The sequence below is a fragment of the Amborella trichopoda genome, chromosome 1 (genome assembly GCF_054954075.1).
Source record: "Amborella trichopoda isolate Santa Cruz 75 chromosome 1, AtrichopodaSantaCruz75HAP2 v2.0, whole genome shotgun sequence".
Lineage (NCBI taxonomy): Eukaryota > Viridiplantae > Streptophyta > Magnoliopsida > Amborellales > Amborellaceae > Amborella > Amborella trichopoda.
In genome coordinates this window covers 18,401,197-18,413,696 of record NC_142336.1, presented here as the reverse complement: position 1 = coordinate 18,413,696, position 12,500 = coordinate 18,401,197, and the positions used below count along the sequence as shown (strand labels likewise).

At 55.2% G+C, this 12,500-nt stretch overlaps 2 pseudogenes across 1 annotated transcript in view; one reads left to right on the top strand and one right to left on the bottom strand.

The window, feature by feature from the left end:
* Window positions 1-9,686: 9,686 nt before the first annotated feature.
* LOC148783722 (18S ribosomal RNA) lies at window positions 9,687-11,427 on the top strand (annotated as a pseudogene).
* LOC148783719 (uncharacterized) overlaps window positions 9,980-12,500 on the bottom strand; it is a 4,689-nt pseudogene continuing 2,168 nt past the window's right edge. The window contains exon 6 of the transcript XR_016059303.1: window positions 9,980-10,438. The product of XR_016059303.1 is annotated as an uncharacterized LOC148783719 (transcript). The remainder of the gene's footprint in view (window positions 10,439-12,500) is intronic.

The window sequence follows — 12,500 nt, the reverse complement described above, 5'->3', positions numbered from 1 at the left end:
AGCGCTCAACCCATATGGCGTGGGTGCGCCATACCTCGGCTGACTTGTTGAGCCTCGATGCATTGTGCCGAGGCACACAGCTTAGTGCTCACCATTCATACTGCATGGGTGTTCCTCGCCTTGGCTGACTTGTGGACCTTTAATGCATTGTGCCTAGAAGCACATCTTAGTGCTAACCACCCATACCGCGCGTGTGTTCTTAGCTCGGGCAACTTGGAGACCATTGTTGCATTGTGCTTAGGCACAAACCTAGGCACACACCTTGGTGCACACAATGCATACAGCATGGGTGTCCTTAGCTCGACGACCGACAGGCCCTCGCGATGCCATGTACCTAGGTGCACACCTCAGTGCCCACCAGGCAAACTATGCGGGTGTGCCTTGCTCGGGCTACTCGTAGGCCAGCGTGACACCGTGTGCCGAGGCACACACCATGGAGCCCTCATCCCATGCTGCGTGGGTTTGCCTAGCTCGTTCATCTCACCGGCCTTCGAGGCTCCCTGCCTTCAACCTTGCGTGTGGGGGTGATGCACTTAAGGATGCAACATTATGCACTGAAGTGGTATGGGTCGTGATGAGGCCCTTTGTATGCTAGTTTGACCCCCAACAGGTGTCACTCAGGAATTTCAGGTGTTTTAAGCCATAAAACATAATTGGTAAGTGTGGGCAACAGGTTTGGACGAAGTTGAGGTATGTGATTTGTGCTTGCCGTGCTGCCAATGCATTGGTGTGGCCTGCTCTGGCTGACCCGTAGACCCAGGATGCTCTCTGTCAAGTCACATAGCTCGACACCACGTGCCTAGCAGCACACCTCGATGATGCCCACCAGGCAATATGCGTGGTTGTGCCTTGATCGGGCAACCTTCAAGCCATCAAGTCGCCGTGTGCCAAGGCGCACACGGCCAGGCCCTCAACCCATATTGCGTGGGTGTGTCTTGCTGGGGCTGACCCGTGGACCCTAGATGCACTGTTCCAAGGCTCACACCTCGGTGCCCACCAGGCTTACTTTGCTGTTGTTCCCAGCTCGGGCAACCCTTAGGCCTTCATCCCACCGTGGGACTAGGCACACACCTCGGTGCACACCAGGCATACTACGTGGGTGTGCCTATTCGGTCAACCCGTACTTCTTCGCGACGCCGTTTGCCTGGCCGCACACCTCGGTGCCCACCTGGCAAACTACGTGGGTGTGCCTTGATTGGGCAACCCGTACGCCTCTGCGACACCGTGTGCCTAGGTGCACACCGCGGAGCCCTCAACCCATACTGCAATGGTGTGCCTTACCTCGGCTGACTGGTGGTCCCTCGATGCATTGTGCTGAGGCACATAGCTTAGTGCTCACCACGCATACTGAATGGATGTGCGTCGCCTCGGCTGACTTGTGGATCGTCGATGCGTTGTGCCTAGGTGCACGACTTAGTGCTCACCACCTATACCGCGCGAGTGTTCCCATCTCGGGCAACCTGGAGGCCATTGTTGCGTTGTGCCTAGGCACACACGTTGAAGCACACCAGGCATACAGCTTGGGTGTCCCTTGCTCGGTTACCGACAGGCCCTCGCCATGCCGTGTACCTAGGTGCACACCTCGGTGCCCACCAGGCAAACTGTGCGGGTGTGCCTTGCTCGGGCTACGCGTAGGCCATCGTGGCACCGTTTGCCTAGGTGCACACCATAGTGCCCTCAACCCATGCTGCGTGGTTTTGCATAGCTCATTCTTCCCACTGTCCCTTGAGGCTCCCTGCCTTCAACCTTGCGTGTGGTGGTGAAGCACTCAAGGATGCAACGTTATGCACTGAGGTGGTATGGGTCGTGATAAGGCCAAATATATGCTAGTTTGACCCCCAACAAGTGTCACTCAAGAATGTCAGATGTTTTAGTCCATGAAACATTATAGGGATGGTTGGGCACCAGGTTGGGACGAGGCTGAGGTATGTCATTTGTGTTGAGCGTGCTACCAATGCGTTGGTGTGGCCTACTCTGGCTGACCCGTTGACCCTGGATGCTCTCCGTCAAGTTGCATAGCTCGACGCCACATGCCTAGCAGCACACCTCGATGCCCACCAGGCAAACTGCGTGGTCGTGCCTTGCTCGATCAAACCGCAAGCCATCACGGCGCCGTGTGCCTAGGCGCACACGGCCAGGCCCTCAAATTGCACTGCGTGGGTGTGTCTTGCTCGGGCTGACCCGTGTCCCCTAGATGTGCTGTATCAAGGTGCACACCTCGGTGCCCTCCAGGCATACTTCACTGGTGTTCCCAGCTCGGGCAACCCATAGGCCTCATCCCACCCTAGGCCTAGGCACACACCTCGGTGCCCACCAGGCATACTGCGTGGGTGTGCTTAGCTGGTCAGTCCGTACTCCTTCGCGACTCCGTTTGCCTGGCTACAAACCTCGGTGCCCACCTGGCAAATTGCATGGGTGTGCCTTGATGGGGCAACCTGTATGCCTCCACCGCACCGTGTGCCTAGGCGCACACCATGGAGCCCTCAACCCGTAATGCAATGGTGTGCCTTACCTCGGCTGACTTGTGGTCCCTCGATCCATTGTCCTAAGCCACACAACTTAGTGCTCACCATGCATACTGCATGGGTGTGCCTCGCTTCGGCTGACTTGTGGACCGTCGATGCATTATGCCTAGGTGCACAGCTTAGTGCCTACCACCCATACTGCTTGGGTGTTCCCTGCTCAGGCAACCTGGAGGCCATTGTTGCGATGTGCCTAGGCACAGACCTTGGTGCACACCAGGCATACAGCTTGGGTGTCCCTTGCTCGGCGATCGGTAGGCCCTCGAGATGCTGTGTACCTATTTGCACACCTTGGTGCCCACCAGGCAAACTGTGTGGGTGTGCCTTGATAGGGCTACGCGTAGACCATGGTGGCACCGTTTGCCTAGGCGCACACCATGGAGCCCTCAACCCATGCTGTGCGGGTTTGCCTAGCTCGTTCATCCCACTAGCCCTCGAGGTTTCCTTCCTTCAACCCTGCGTATGGGGGTGATGCACCCAAGGATGCAACAACGTGCACTGAGGTGGTATGGGTCGTGATGAGTCACTTTGTATGCTAGTTTGGCCCCCAACAAGTGTCACCCAGGAATGTCAGGATTTTTAAGCCATGAAACATAATTGGGAAGGGTGGCCAACAGGTTGGGAAGGGTGGGCAAGGCGCACACCTCGGTTCTCAGCAGGCATACCTCGCGGGTGTTCCCAGCTCAGGCAACTCGTAGGCTTAGGCACACACCTCGGTGCCAACTAGGCATATAGCGTGGGTGTGCCTACCCGGTGCCCACCTGGCAAATTGTGTCGGTGTGCCTTGATGGGGCAACGGCGCCGTGTGCCTAGGCGAACACCGTGGAGCCCTCAACCCATACTGCATTGGTGTGCCTTTCCTCGGCTGACTTGTGGTCCCTCGATGCATTGTGCCGAGGCACACAGCTTTGTGCTCACCACGCATACTGCATGGGTGTGCCTCGTCTCGGCTGACTTGTGGAACGTCGATGCATTGTGCCTAGGCCCACAGCTTAGTGCTTACAACCCATACCGCGTGAATGTTCCCAGCTCGGGCAACCTGGAGGCCATTGTTGCGCTGTGCCTAGGGATACACCATGGTGCACTCCAGGCATACAGCTTGGGTGTCCCTTGCTCGGCGACCGGCAGGCCCTCGCGATGCCGTGTACTTAGGTGCACACCTCGATGCCCACTAGGCAAACTGTGTGGGTGTGCCTTGTTCGGGCTACGCGTAGGCCATCGTGGCACCGTGTACCTAGGCGCACACCATGGAGCCTTCAACCCATGCTAAGTGGCTTTGCCTTGCTCGTTCATCCCACCGGCCCTCGAGGCTCATTGCCTTCAACCTCGCGTGTGGTGGTGATGCACTCAAGGATGCTACATTGTGCGCTGAGGTGGTATGGGTCGTGATGAGGCAAAATGTATGCTAGTTTGACCCCCAATAGGGGTCACTCAGGTGTGTCAGATGTTTTAAGCCATGAAACATTATTGCGAAGATGGGGCAACAGGTTGGGACGAGGCTGAGGTATGGGATTTGTGCTAGGCGTGCTGCCGATGCGTGGCTGTGGCCTGCTCTGGCTGACCTGTTGACCCCGGATGCGCTCTGTCAAGTCGCTTTGCTCAACGCCACGTGCCTAAGAGCACACCTCGATGCCCACCAGGCAAACTGCGTGGTTGTGCCTTGCTTGAGCAACCCGCAAGCCATCACGGCGCCATGTGCTTAAGCGCACACGGCTAATCCCTCAACGCTTACTACGAGGTGTGCCTTGCTCGAGCTGACCCGTGGACCGTAGATGGGCTGTTTCAACGTGCATACCTCGGTACCCACCAGGCGTACCTTGCGGGTGTTCCCAGCTCAGGCAACCCATTGGCCTTCATCTCACCGTGGGCCTAGGCACACACCTCCGTGCCCACCAGACATACTGTGTGGGTGTGCCAAGTCGGTCAGCCCCGTACTCTCTCTCGACACCGTTGGCCTAGATGCACACCTCGGTGCCCACCTGGCAAACTGCGTGGGTGTGCCTTTATGGGGCAACCCATACGCCTCTGCGGCGCCGTGTTCCTAGGCGTACACCGCGGTGCCCTTAACCCGTTCTGCATGGGTGTGCCTCACCTCGGCTGACTTGCGGACCCTGGATGCTTTGTGCTGAGGCACACGATTTAGTGCTCACCACGCAAATTGCGTGGGTGTAACTCGCCTCTACTGACTTGTGGACCGTCGAAGCATTGTGCCCAGACGCACAGGTTAGTGCTCACCACCTATACCTCACGGGTGTTACCAGCTCGAGCAACTTGGAGGCGATTGTTGCGTTGTGCCTAGGCACACACCATGGTGCACACATGGCATACGTCTTGGGTGTCCCTTGATCAGCAATCGGCTGACCTCGCGATGTTGTGTATCTAGGTGCACACCTCGATGCCCACCAGGCAAACTGTACGGGTGTGCCTTGCACGGGCTACGAGTAGGCCATCGTGGCACCGTGTGCCTAGGTGCACACCATGGAGCCCTCAACCCATGCTGTGTGGATTTGTCTAGCTCGTTCATCCCACCTACCCTCGAGGCTCCCTGCCTTCAACCTTGCGTGTGTTGGTGATTCACCCTAGGATGGAACATTGTGCTCTCAGGTGGAATGGGTCGTGATGAGGCCAAATGCATGCTAGTTTGACCCCCAACAGGTGTCACTCAGGAATGTCAGGTGTTTTAAGTCATGAAACATAATTGGGAAGGGTGGGCTCCAGGTTGGGACGAGGCTGAGGTATGTGATTTGTGTTAGGCGTGCTGGCAATGAGTGGGTGTGGCCTGCTGTGGCCCAACTGTAGACTTTCGATGTGCTCGACCTAGCCACACACCTCGGTTTTCGTCACCCATACCACGTGGTTGTGCCCAGCTCGTTCAACCCGTAGGCACTCATGGCATGGTTTCTAGGAGCGCTACTTGTTTCCCACCAGGCGCGTACTGCTGGGGTGTGCCTTTCTAGGATGACCCGTGGACAGTCGATGCACTGGGTGCGCTCACCATTATCTGTCAACCCATACAGCGTGGGTGTGCCTCGCTCCGGCTACCCGAAGGCCCTCGCGACGTCGTGTGCCTAGACACACATCTCGGTGCCCTCCACCCTTACTGCATGGGTGCTTCCCGCTTGGGTGCCCACCTGGCATACCGCTTGGGTTTGCCTTTCTCGCTTATCAGTGGGCCCTCGTGACGTCATGTGCCCAGGCGCCCTCTGTGGTGCCCTCAATCCATGCTGCGTTGGTGTGCTTTGCTCGAGCATCTCACTGGCCCTCGAGCCTAGATTCTTTCAATCGTGAGTGTGGTAATGCCCCCGGCCCTCACGACACTGTGCTTAGACGCGTACCTCAGTGCCCACCATCCAAGCCACACAGTGCACTGTGGTGTGCTCCGGGCCGTCCCATCTCACCTCGCCAGCTATTCCGATGCACTAGGATGTGCTCAGACCATCTTATGGGCCAGAACGGGCAGTGCAGGAGCTTGAGGTCCAATGCTCGAGCATGTGTTCGCCCCCGTAAAACTGATTTGGGTGCACGTCGTTGTGCACTGGGCATGGTGGTGTGGTGGGATGGGTTGCCACTCTTGAATTTCCCATGTTTTAAGCTATCAAACATAGTTGGGGAGAGTCGAAACTAGGTAAACGCATGCGTCTCCCACCTCCCCTTGGACGCATGCAAACACTTACAGGGAATAAAGGTCGACTTCCATGTGGATCCGACCTGCAAGGCAGCAGGATGACGGTGTGCTTTGGGGTGCTGCTAGGGAAGCTATCTCGATAGCTGTACATCCGCGTCTAAGATGCGATATACTGCCTAAAGCAGCCAGAAGAAGTCCTGCTTCCCTCCCTGACACGATCCGCTCTGGATGACGGTGGGGTGGCAGTCCCGAGGTTGCGCCGTTGCGTCCGTGGCGCAATATGGCACCATGTGCGTTGTCCCGATCGAAGAGTTTGGGCAGTGGACGACGGTTTCCCTCGGCACCGATCCTAGTGTTGTGCGCTGGGCGAGGAGGTGGGGATGTCCCGACACTGCGTCGTCGTGTCTCTAAGAGGTGATATAGCACAAACAATTGCAGCCAGATGAAGTCCTGCTTCCTTTTCTGACATGACCCCCCTCTGGTCGTCTCGCCACCGGACATGATTTACGTCTGGGTGATGGTGGCCTGGATGTCCGGACGCTGCGCCGTTTCGTCACGAACGTGATATGGCCCAACCATGGCGACAAAGATGAAGTCCTGCTTCCCTCCTTGACATGACCCTCTTAAGATGATGGATGATGGTGGGGTTGCAGGCCTGAGGCTACGCCGTTGCGTCCCTGGCACAATATGGCATGTCTCGATCTAACAGCTTTGGCAGTGAATGACGATCATCTTGCCACCCATGATTCGCGTCTGAATCATGGTGGCTGGGATGTCCGGACACTGCGCCGTTGCGCGACAAGCGCGATATGGCCCAACCATGGCGGCAAAGATGAAGTCCTGCTTCCCTCATTGACATGACCCTCTCAGGATGAGGGATGATGGTGGTGTTGCAAGCCTGAGGCTGCGCCGTTGCGTCCTTAACGCAATATGGCATGTCCTGATCTAAGAGCTTTGACAGTGGATGACGGTTGTTTCTCCACCAGACATGATTCGCGTATGGGTGATGGTGGTCGGTATGTCTGGAAGCTGCGCCGTTGCGTCACAAACGCGATATGGCCCTACCATGGAGATAAAGATGAAGTCCTGCTTCCCTCCTTGACATGACCCTCTTAGGATGATGGATGATCGTGGGGTTGCAGGCCTGAGGCTGCGCCGTTGCGTCCCTGTCACAATATGGCATGTCTCGATCTAACAGCTTTGGCAGTGGATGACGATCATCTTGCCACCCATGATTCGCGTCTGAGTCATGGTGGCTGGGATGTTCGGACACTGCGCCGTTGGGCGACAAGCGCGATATGGCCCAACCATGGCGGCAAAGATGAAGTCCTGCTTCCCTCATTGACATGACCCTCTCACGATGAGGGATGATGGTGGTGTTGCAAGCCTGAGGCTGCGCCGTTGCATCCGTAACGCAATATGGCATGTCCTGATCTAAGAGCTTTGACAGTGGATGACGGTTGTTTCTCCACCAGACATGATTCGCGTATGGGTGATGGTGGTCGGGATGTCTGGACGCTGCGCCGTTGCGTCACAAACGCGATATGGCCCTACCATGGCGGAAAAGATGAAGTTCTGCTTCCCTCCATGACATGACCCTCTTAGAAAGATGGATGATGGTGGGGTTGCAAACCTGAGGCTGCGCCGTTGCGTCCCTGGCATAATACGGCATGTCCCGATCTAAGAGCTTTGGCAGTGGATGACGGTCGTCTCGCCACCGGACATGATTCGCGTCTGGGTGATGGTGGTTGGGATGTCCAGACGCTGCGCCGTTGCATCACAAACGCGATATGGTCCAACCATGGCGGCAAAGATAAAGTCCTGCTTCCCTCCTTGGCATGACCCTCTCAGGATGATGGATGATGGTGGGGTTGCAGACCTGAGGCTGCGCCGTTGCGTCCCTTGCATAATATGGCATGTCTCGATCTAAGAGCTTTGGCAGTGGATGATGGTCGTCTTGCCACTGGACATGATTCGCATCTGGGTGATGGTGGCTGGGATGTCCGTACGCTGCGCCGTTGCGTCACAAACGCGATATGGCCCAACCATGGCGGCAAAGATGAAGTTCTGCTTCCCTCCTTGACATGACCCTCTCAGGATGATGGATGATGGTGGTGTTGCAAGCTTGAGGCTGCGCTGTTGCGTCCCTGGCGCAATATGGCATGTCCTGATCTAAGAGCCTTGGCAGTGGATGACGGTCGTCTCGCCACCGGACATGATTCACGTCTGGGTGATGGTGATTGGGATGTCTGGACGCTGCACCGTTGCGTCACAAATGCGATATGGCCCAACCATGGCGGCAAAGGTGAAGTCCTGCTTCCTTCCTTGACATGACCCTCTCAGGATGATGGATGATGATTGCGTTGCAGGTCTGAGGCTGCGCCGTTGCGTCCCAGGCGCAATATGGCATGTCTCGAATTAAGAGCTTTGGCAGTGGATGACGGTCGTCTCGCCACCAGACATGATTCGCGTCTGGGTCATGGTGGTTAGGATGTCCGGATGCTGCACCGTTGCGTCACAAATGCGATATGGCCCAACCACAATCGCAAAGATGAAGTCCTGCTTCCCTTCTTGACATGACCCTCTCTGAATGATGGATGATGGTGGGATTGCAGGCCTGAGGCTTCGTCGTTGCGTCCCTGGCACAATATGGCATGTTCCGATTAAAGAGCTTTGGCAGTGGATGACGGTCGTCTCGCCACCGGACATGATTAGCACTGGGTGATGGTGGTTGGGATGTCCAGACGCGGCGCCGTTGCATCACAAATGCGATATGGCCCAACCATGGCGGCAAAGATGAAGTCCTGCTTCCCTCCTTGACATGACCCTCTCTGGAAGATGGATGATGGTGGGGTTGCAGGCCACATGCTGCGCCGTTGCGTCCCTTGCGCAATATGGCATGTCCTGCTCGTTGATCTTTCGTGCTGTTTTAGTTCCTTGCGCTCGTATCTTTCGGGTTTTGTATTGCCGTTCTAGTCGCGGTTTCTCGCATGTATCGACTTCTTCCAGTGCTTGCCTTCATTCGATTGTTGCCCAGCTCTGGTGGGTCATGGACGTTTTGCGGATCTTGCTGCTTGATTTTCTGGCCTCTGACCGTGAGATTAATATCGCCCAGTGCAAGCCAACGCGCCTGTGGGAGCAATGACGTTTGGTCTTTTTTTTGGGATGTTCTTCTCGTCTCCCCTACTATGGTGGCAGTTGTTGTGCGGGTGTATTCGATACCTTTTCGAGATGGAAGTGTATTTTGTTCAGCTGGTGTTTGGATTGTTGCTGTGGGCCATTGGCCCCACTGTTGATCCCCTCGTGGGCTCGTTTTCTTGAGGCACCCTTGGTACGGTTCCATTTTCTGATTCCCTTGTTTGGTGCCGTTCGGGCTCTCCCTATGTCTCTTGGTGTCGGAGGATGCTTTACTTATGCGGCCCTGAGTTGGCTCAGCGCATGGACGTCCACCACTCGCCTCATTTAGCAATGAAATGCAGGGTTCTATTCGAGCCCCTATTTTGGGTCCCGTGTGGTTCCCCCATGTTTTTGTGGGATGCTACCTGGTTGATCCTGCCAGTAGTCATATGCTTGTCTCAAAGATTAAGCCATGCCTGTGTAAGTATGAACTAATCCAGACTGTGAAACTGCGAATGGCTCATTAAATTAGTTATAGTTTGTTTGATGGTACCTGCTACTCGGATAACCATAGTAATTCTAGAGCTAATACGTGCAAGAAATCCCGACCTCTGGAAGGGATGCATTTATTAGATAAAAGGCCAGCGCGGGCTTTGCCCAATGCTTTGGTGAATCATGATAACTCGAAGGATCTCACGGCCATTGTGCTTGGGGCGCATCATTCAAATTTCTGCCCTATCAACTTTCTATGGTAGGATAAAGGCCTACCATGGTGGTGACGGGTGACGGAGAATTAGGGTTCGATTCTAGAGAGGGAGCCTAAGAAACGGCTACCACATCCAAGGAAGGCAGCAGGCGTGCAAATTACCCAATCCTGACACGGGGAGGTAGTGACAATAAATAACAATACCGGGCTCCAAGAGTCTGGTAATTGGAATGAGTACAATCTAAACCCCTTAACGAGGATTCATTGGAGGGCAAGTCTGGTGCCAGCAGCCACGGTAATTCCTGCTCCAATAGCGTATATTTAAGTTGTTGCAGTTAAAAACCTCGTAGTTGGATCTTGGGCTGGGCCGACCGGTCCGCCTTCATGGTGCGCACCGGCCGTCCCGTCCCTTCACCCGGCGATGCGTTCCTGGCCTTAACTGGCAGGGTCGTGCCTCCGGCGCCGTTACTTTGAAGAAATTAGAGTGCTCAAAGCAAGCCTACGCTCTGAATACATTAGCATGGGATAACATCACAATATTTCAGTCTTATTGTGTTGGCCTTTGGGATCGGAGTAATGATTAAGAGGGACAGTCGGGGGACATTCGTATGTCATAGTTAGAGGTGACATTCTTGGATTTATGAAAGTCGAACCACTACGAAAGAATTTGCCAACAATGTTTTCCTTAATCAAGAACGAAAGTTGGGGGCTCGAAGACGATCAGATACAGTCCTAGTCTCAACCATAAACGATGCCGACCAGGGATCGGCGGATGTTGCTCTTAAGACTCCGTCGGCACCTTATGAGAAATCAAAGTCTTTGGGTTACGGGGGGAGTATGGTCGCAAGGCTGAAACTTAAAGGAATTGACGGAAGGGCACCACCAGGAGTGGAGCCTGCGGCTTAATTTGACTCAACATGGGGAAACTTACCAGGTCCAGACATAGTAAGGATTGGCAGACTGAGAGCTCTTTCTTGATTCTATGGGTGGTGGTGCATGGTTGTTCTTTGTTGATGGAGCGATTTGTCTGGTTAATTTCGTTAACGAACGAGACCTCAGCCTGCTAACTAGCTGTGTGGAGGTATCCTCCACGACCAGCTTCTTAGAGGGACTATGGCCGTTTAGGCCACGGAAGTTTGAGGCGATAACCGGTCTGTGATGCCCTTAGATGTTCTGGGCCGCACGCGTGCTACACTGATGTATTCAACGAGTATATAGCCTTGGCCGACATGCTCGGGTAATCTGTCGAAATTTCATCGTGATGGGGATAGATAATTGCAATTGTTGGTCTTCAACGAGAAATTCCTAGTAAGCGCGAGTCATCAGCTTGCGTTGACTACATCCCTGCCCTTTGTACACACCGCCCGTCGCTCCTACCGATTGAATGGTCCGGTGAAGTGTTCGGATCTCGGAGACGAAGGCGGTCCGCCGCTGGTGACGTCGCGGGAAGTCCACGACCCGCCGAGCCTGCCCACCACCCATAAGCCACCGCCGAGCCCTCAACCCAGCCAAGCTCAAACGAGCCAGAGGCCCTCGCGGCACAAACGATTGGAGCCAGATGAAGTTCTGCTTCCTTTCCTGACATGACCCCCCTCTGGTCGTCTCGCCACCGGACATGATTCGCGTCTGGGTGATGGTGGCTGGGATGTCCGGACGCTGCGCCGTTGCGTCACAAACGTGATATGGCCCAACCATGGCGGCAATGTTGAAGTACTGTTTCCCCCCTTGACATGACCCTCTCAGGATGATGGATGATGGTGGGGTTGCAGCTCTGAGGCCGCGCCGTTGCGTCCCTGGCACAATATGGCATGTCCCGATCTAAGAGCTTTGGCAGTGGATGACGGTCGTCTTGCCACCGGACATGATTCGCGTCTGGGTGATGGTGGTTGGTATGTCCGAAGGCTGCGCCGTTGCGTCACAAACGCGATATGGCCCAACCACGACGGCAAAGATGAAGTCCAGCTTCCCTTCTTGACATAACCCTCTCTGGATGATGGATGATGGTGGGGTTGCAGGCCTGAGGCTGTGCCGTTGCATCTCTGGTGGAATATGGCATGTCCCGTTCAAAGAGCTTTAGCAGTGGATGACGGTCGTCTCTCCAATGGACATGATTCGCATCTGGGTGATGGTGGTTGGGATGTCCAGATGCTGCGCCGTTGCGTCACAAACGCGATATGGCCCAACCATGACGGCAAAGATGAAGTCCTGCTTCCCTCCTTAACATGACCCTCTCTGGATGATGGATGATGGTGGGGTTGCTGGCCTCATGCTGCGCCGTTGCGTCCCTTGCGCAATATGGCATGTCCCGCTCGTTGAACTTCCGTGCTGTTTTAGTTCCTTGCCTCTCGTACCTTTCGGGTTTTGTAATGTCGTTCTAGTCGCGGTTTCTCACACATATCGGCTTCTTCCAGTGCTGGCCTTCCACCAGAGCAACGACGTTCGGTCTTTGTTTTGGGATGTTCTTTTCGTCTCCCCTACTATGGTGGTAGTTGTTGTGCGTGTGCATTCGATACCCTTTCGAGATGGAAGT